Source organism: Ammospiza nelsoni, unplaced genomic scaffold (assembly GCF_027579445.1).
Source record: "Ammospiza nelsoni isolate bAmmNel1 unplaced genomic scaffold, bAmmNel1.pri scaffold_40, whole genome shotgun sequence".
Lineage (NCBI taxonomy): Eukaryota > Metazoa > Chordata > Aves > Passeriformes > Passerellidae > Ammospiza > Ammospiza nelsoni.
Genome location: NW_026683188.1, coordinates 4,019,565 through 4,026,220, shown reverse-complemented (window position 1 = coordinate 4,026,220; position 6,656 = coordinate 4,019,565).

Genomic DNA, 6,656 nt, shown 5'->3' with positions numbered 1-6,656 from the left:
CCCAGGGCTTCCTGGTTTTAAAAGTCCTAGGCCTAAGCCTAACAGTAACCCTAGGAAGGTAAATCAGCCGGGTATTAGGGTTCTTCCTAAGGGAAAAGCCGTGAAAGCAGCCATGTTGTGGCACTTCTGCACTCCCTTTGGGATGCCTTTGGCAGATGAAGTAAGCCTGGAACTCAGGGCTTCCTGGTTAAAGAAATCCAAGCCCTAGGCTGAAGCCTAACCCTAACCCTAGGCAGATAAATCAGCCTAGGTATAGGGATGGTGCCAAGGAAAAAGCTGTGAAAGCTGCCATGTTGTTGCACTTTTGTACTCCCCTTGGGATGCCTTGAACAGCTGCAGTGTGCCTGGAGCCCAGGGCTTCCTAGTTTTAAAAATCCTAGCCCTAGGCCTAAGCCTAACAGTAACCCTGGGAAGGTAAATCAGCCTGGTGTTAGGCTTCTTGCCAAGGAAAAAGCCGTGAAAGCAGCCATGTTGTGGCACTTTTGCACTCCCTTTTGGATGCCTTTCACAGCTGCAGTGTGCCTGGAACTCAGGGCTTCCTGATTTTAAAAATCCTAGCCCTAGGCCGAACCCCAACCCTAAGACGAGAAAGGCAAATCAGCCAGGAATTAGGCATGTCCCCAAGGAAAAAGCTGTGGAGGCAGGCATGTTGTGGTACTTTTGCGCTCTTCTTGGCTAGTCCTTCGCAGCTGCTGTGTTCTTGGAACTCAGGGCTTTCTGGTTAATAGAGCCCTTACCCTAGGCGTAACTCAAACCTTAACCCTAGGAAGGAAAATCAGCCTATGGTTCGGGATGGTCTCATGGAAATATCAGTGGTGGCAGCCAAGTTGCGTCACTTTTGCGCTCCCCTTGGGATGCCTTTCGCAGCTGCAGTGTGCCTGGAGCCCAGGGCTTCCTGGTTTTAAAAGTCCTAGGCCTAAGCCTAACAGTAACCCTAGGAAGGTAAATCAGCCGCGTATTAGGGTTCTTCCTAAGGGAAAAGCCGTGAAAGCAGCCATGTTGTGGCACTTCTGCACTCCCTTTGGGATGCCTTTGGCAGATGAAGTAAGCCTGGAACTCAGGGCTTCCTGGTTAAAGAAATCCAAGCCCTAGGCTGAAGCCTAACCCTAACCCTAGGCAGATAAATCAGCCTAGGTATAGGGATGGTGCCAAGGAAAAAGCTGTGAAAGCTGCCATGTTGTTGCACTTTTGTACTCCCCTTGGGATGCCTTGAACAGCTGCAGTGTGCCTGGAGCCCAGGGCTTCCTAGTTTCAAAAATCCTAGCCCTAGGCCTAAGCCTAACAGTAACCCTGGGAAGGGAAATCAGCCTGGTGTTAGGCTTCTTGCCAAGGAAAAAGCCGTGAAAGCAGCCATGTTGTGGCACTTTTGCACTCCCTTTTGGATGCCTTTCACAGCTGCAGTGTGCCTGGAACTCAGGGCTTCCTGATTTTAAAAATCCTAGCCCTAGGCCGAACCCCAACCCTAAGACGAGAAAGGCAAATCAGCCAGGAATTAGGCATGTCCCCAAGGAAAAAGCTGTGGAGGCAGGCATGTTGTGGTACTTTTGCGCTCTTCTTGGCTAGTCCTTCGCAGCTGCTGTGTTCTTGGAACTCAGGGCTTTCTGGTTAATAGAACCCTTACCCTAGGCGTAACTCAAACCTTAAGCCTAGGAAGGAAAATCAGCCTATGGTTCGGGATGGTCTCATGGAAATATCAGTGGTGGCAGCCAAGTTGCGTCACTTTTGCGCTCCCCTTGGGATGCCTTTCGCAGCTGCAGTGTGCCTGGAGCCCAGGGCTTCCTGGTTTTAAAAGTCCTAGGCCTAAGCCTAACAGTAACCCTAGGAAGGTAAATCAGCCGGGTGTTAGGGTTCTTCCTAAGGGAAAAGCCGTGAAAGCAGCCATGTTGTGGCACTTCTGCACTCCCTTTGGGATGCCTTTGGCAGATGAAGTAAGCCTGGAACTCAGGGCTTCCTGGTTAAAGAAATCCAAGCCCTAGGCTGAAGCCTAACCCTAACCCTAGGCAGATAAATCAGCCTAGGTATAGGGATGGTGCCAAGGAAAAAGATGTGAAAGCTGCCATGTTGTTGCACTTTTGTACTCCCCTTGGGATGCCTTGAACAGCTGCAGTGTGCCTGGAGCCCAGGGCTTCCTAGTTTCAAAAATCCTAGCCCTAGGCCTAAGCCTAACAGTAACCCTGGGAAGGTAAATCAGCCTGGTGTTAGGCTTCTTGCCAAGGAAAAAGCCGTGAAAGCAGCCATGTTGTGGCACTTTTGCACTCCCTTTTGGATGCCTTTCACAGCTGCAGTGTGCCTGGAACTCAGGGCTTCCTGATTTTAAAAATCCTAGCCCTAGGCCGAACCCCAACCCTAAGAGGAGAAAGGCAAATCAGCCAGGAATTAGGCATGTCCCCAAGGAAAAAGCTGTGGAGGCAGGCATGTTGTGGTACTTTTGCGCTCTTCTTGGCTAGTCCTTCGCAGCTGCTGTGTTCTTGGAACTCAGGGCTTTCTGGTTAATAGAACCCTTACCCTAGGCTAACTCAAACCTTAACCCTAGGAAGGAAAATCAGCCTATGGTTCGGGATGGTCTCATGGAAATATCAGTGGTGGCAGCCAAGTTGCGTCACTTTTGCGCTCCCCTTGGGATGCCTTTCGCAGCTGCAGTGTGCCTGGAGCCCAGGGCTTCCTGGTTTTAAAAGTCCTAGGCCTAAGCCTAACAGTAACCCTAGGAAGGTAAATCAGCCGGGTATTAGGGTTCCTCCTAAGGGAAAAGCCGTGAAAGCAGCCATGTTGTGGCACTTCTGCACTCCCTTTGGGATGCCTTTGGCAGATGAAGTAAGCCTGGAACTCAGGGCTTCCTGGTTAAAGAAATCCAAGCCCTAGGCTGAACCCTAACCCTAACCCTAGGCAGATAAATCAGCCTAGGTATAGGGATGGTGCCAAGGAAAAAGCTGTGAAAGCTGCCATGTTGTTGCACTTTTGTACTCCCCTTGGGATGCCTTGAACAGCTGCAGTGTGCCTGGAGCCCAGGGCTTCCTAGTTTCAAAAATCCTAGCCCTAGGCCTAAGCCTAACAGTAACCCTGGGAAGGTAAATCAGCCTGGTGTTAGGCTTCTTGCCAAGGAAAAAGCCGTGAAAGCAGCCATGTTGTGGCACTTTTGCACTCCCTTTTGGATGCCTTTCACAGCTGCAGTGTGCCTGGAACTCAGGGCTTCCTGATTTTAAAAATCCTAGCCCTAGGCCGAACCCCAACCCTAAGACGAGAAAGGCAAATCAGCCAGGAATTAGGCATGTCCCCAAGGAAAAAGCTGTGGAGGCAGGCATGTTGTGCTACTTTTGCGCTCTTCTTGGCTAGTCCTTCGCAGCTGCTGTGTTCTTGGAACTCAGGGCTTTCTGGTTAATAGAACCCTTACCCTAGGCTAACTCAAACCTTAACCCTAGGAAGGAAAATCAGCCTATGGTTCGGGATGGTCTCATGGAAATATCAGTGGTGGCAGCCAAGTTGCGTCACTTTTGCGCTCCCCTTGGGATGCCTTTCGCAGCTGCAGTGTGCCTGGAGCCCAGGGCTTCCTGGTTTTAAAAGTCCTAGGCCTAAGCCTAACAGTAACCCTAGGAAGGTAAATCAGCCGGGTATTAGGGTTCTTCCTAAGGGAAAAGCCGTGAAAGCAGCCATGTTGTGGCACTTCTGCACTCCCTTTGGGATGCCTTTGGCAGATGAAGTAATCCTGGAACTCAGGGATTCCTGGTTAAAGAAATCCAAGCCCTAGGCTGAAGCCTAACCCTAACCCTAGGCAGATAAATCAGCCTAGGTATAGGGATGGTGCCAAGGAAAAAGCTGTGAAAGCTGCCATGTTGTTGCACTTTTGTACTCCCCTTGGGATGCCTTGAACAGCTGCAGTGTGCCTGGAGCCCAGGGCTTCCTAGTTTTAAAAATCCTAGCCCTAGGCCTAAGCCTAACAGTAACCCTGGGAAGGTAAATCAGCCTGGTGTTAGGCTTCTTGCCAAGGAAAAAGCCGTGAAAGCAGCCATGTTGTGGCACTTTTGCACTCCCTTTTGGATGCCTTTCACAGCTGCAGTGTGCCTGGAACTCAGGGCTTCCTGATTTTAAAAATCCTAGCCCTAGGCCGAACCCCAACCCTAAGACGAGAAAGGCAAATCAGCCAGGAATTAGGCATGTCCCCAAGGAAAAAGCTGTGGAGGCAGGCATGTTGTGGTACTTTTGCGCTCTTCTTGGCTAGTCCTTCGCAGCTGCTGTGTTCTTGGAACTCAGGGCTTTCTGGTTAATAGAACCCTTACCCTAGGCGTAACTCAAACCTTAAGCCTAGGAAGGAAAATCAGCCTATGGTTCGGGATGGTCTCATGGAAATATCAGTGGTGGCAGCCAAGTTGCGTCACTTTTGCGCTCCCCTTGGGATGCCTTTCGCAGCTGCAGTGTGCCTGGAGCCCCGGGCTTCCTGGTTTTAAAAGTCCTAGGCCTAAGCCTAACAGTAACCCTAGGAAGGTAAATCAGCCGGGTATTAGGGTTCTTCCTAAGGGAAAAGCCGTGAAAGCAGCCATGTTGTGGCACTTCTGCACTCCCTTTGGGATGCCTTTGGCAGATGAAGTAAGCCTGGAACTCAGGGCTTCCTGGTTAAAGAAATCCAAGCCCTAGGCTGAACCCTAACCCTAACCCTAGGCAGATAAATCAGCCTAGGTATAGGGATGGTGCCAAGGAAAAAGCTGTGAAAGCTGCCATGTTGTTGCACTTTTGTACTCCCCTTGGGATGCCTTGAACAGCTGCAGTGTGCCTGGAGCCCAGGGCTTCCTATTTTGAAAAATCCTAGCCCTAGGCCTAAGCCTAACAGTAACCCTGGGAAGGTAAATCAGCCTGGTGTTAGGCTTCTTGCCAAGGAAAAAGCCGTGAAAGCAGCCATGTTGTGGCACTTTTGCACTCCCTTTTGGATGCCTTTCACAGCTCCAGTGTGCCTGGAACTCAGGGCTTCCTGATTTTAAAAATCCTAGCCCTAGGCCAAACCCCAACCCTAAGACGAGAAAGGCAAATCAGCCAGGAATTAGGCATGTCCCCAAGGAAAAAGCTGTGGAGGCAGGCATGTTGTGGTACTTTTGCGCTCTTCTTGGCTAGTCCTTCGCAGCTGCTGTGTTCTTGGAACTCAGGGCTTTCTGGTTAATAGAACCCTTACCCTAGGCTAACTCAAACCTTAACCCTAGGAAGGAAAATCAGCCTATGGTTCGGGATGGTCTCATGGAAATATCAGTGGTGGCAGCCAAGTTGCGTCACTTTTGCGCTCCCCTTGGGATGCCTTTCGCAGCTGCAGTGTGCCTGGAGCCCAGGGCTTCCTGGTTTTAAAAGTCCTAGGCCTAAGCCTAACAGTAACCCTAGGAAGGTAAATCAGCCGGGTATTAGGGTTCTTCCTAAGGGAAAAGCCGTGAAAGCAGCCATGTTGTGGCACTTCTGCACTCCCTTTGGGATGCCTTTGGCAGATGAAGTAATCCTGGAACTCAGGGATTCCTGGTTAAAGAAATCCAAGCCCTAGGCTGAAGCCTAACCCTAACCCTAGGCAGATAAATCAGCCTAGGTATAGGGATGGTGCCAAGGAAAAAGCTGTGAAAGCTGCCATGTTGTTGCACTTTTGTACTCCCCTTGGGATGCCTTGAACAGCTGCAGTGTGCCTGGAGCCCAGGGCTTCCTAGTTTTAAAAATCCTAGCCCTAGGCCTAAGCCTAACAGTAACCCTGGGAAGGTAAATCAGCCTGGTGTTAGGCTTCTTGCCAAGGAAAAAGCCGTGAAAGCAGCCATGTTGTGGCACTTTTGCACTCCCTTTTGGATGCCTTTCACAGCTGCAGTGTGCCTGGAACTCAGGGCTTCCTGATTTTAAAAATCCTAGCCCTAGGCCGAACCCCAACCCTAAGACGAGAAAGGCAAATCAGCCAGGAATTAGGCATGTCCCCAAGGAAAAAGCTGTGGAGGCAGGCATGTTGTGGTACTTTTGCGCTCTTCTTGGCTAGTCCTTCGCAGCTGCTGTGTTCTTGGAACTCAGGGCTTTCTGGTTAATAGAACCCTTACCCTAGGCGTAACTCAAACCTTAAGCCTAGGAAGGAAAATCAGCCTATGGTTCGGGATGGTCTCATGGAAATATCAGTGGTGGCAGCCAAGTTGCGTCACTTTTGCGCTCCCCTTGGGATGCCTTTCGCAGCTGCAGTGTGCCTGGAGCCCAGGGCTTCCTGGTTTTAAAAGTCCTAGGCCTAAGCCTAACAGTAACCCTAGGAAGGTAAATCAGCCGGGTATTAGGGTTCTTCCTAAGGGAAAAGCCGTGAAAGCAGCCATGTTGTGGCACTTCTGCACTCCCTTTGGGATGCCTTTGGCAGATGAAGTAAGCCTGGAACTCAGGGCTTCCTGGTTAAAGAAATCCAAGCCCTAGGCTGAACCCTAACCCTAACCCTAGGCAGATAAATCAGCCTAGGTATAGGGATGGTGCCAAGGAAAAAGCTGTGAAAGCTGCCATGTTGTTGCACTTTTGTACTCCCCTTGGGATGCCTTGAACAGCTGCAGTGTGCCTGGAGCCCAGGGCTTCCTAGTTTTAAAAATCCTAGCCCTAGGCCTAAGCCTAACAGTAACCCTGGGAAGGTAAATCAGCCTGGTGTTAGGCTTCTTGCCAAGGAAAAAGCCGTGAAAGCAGCCATG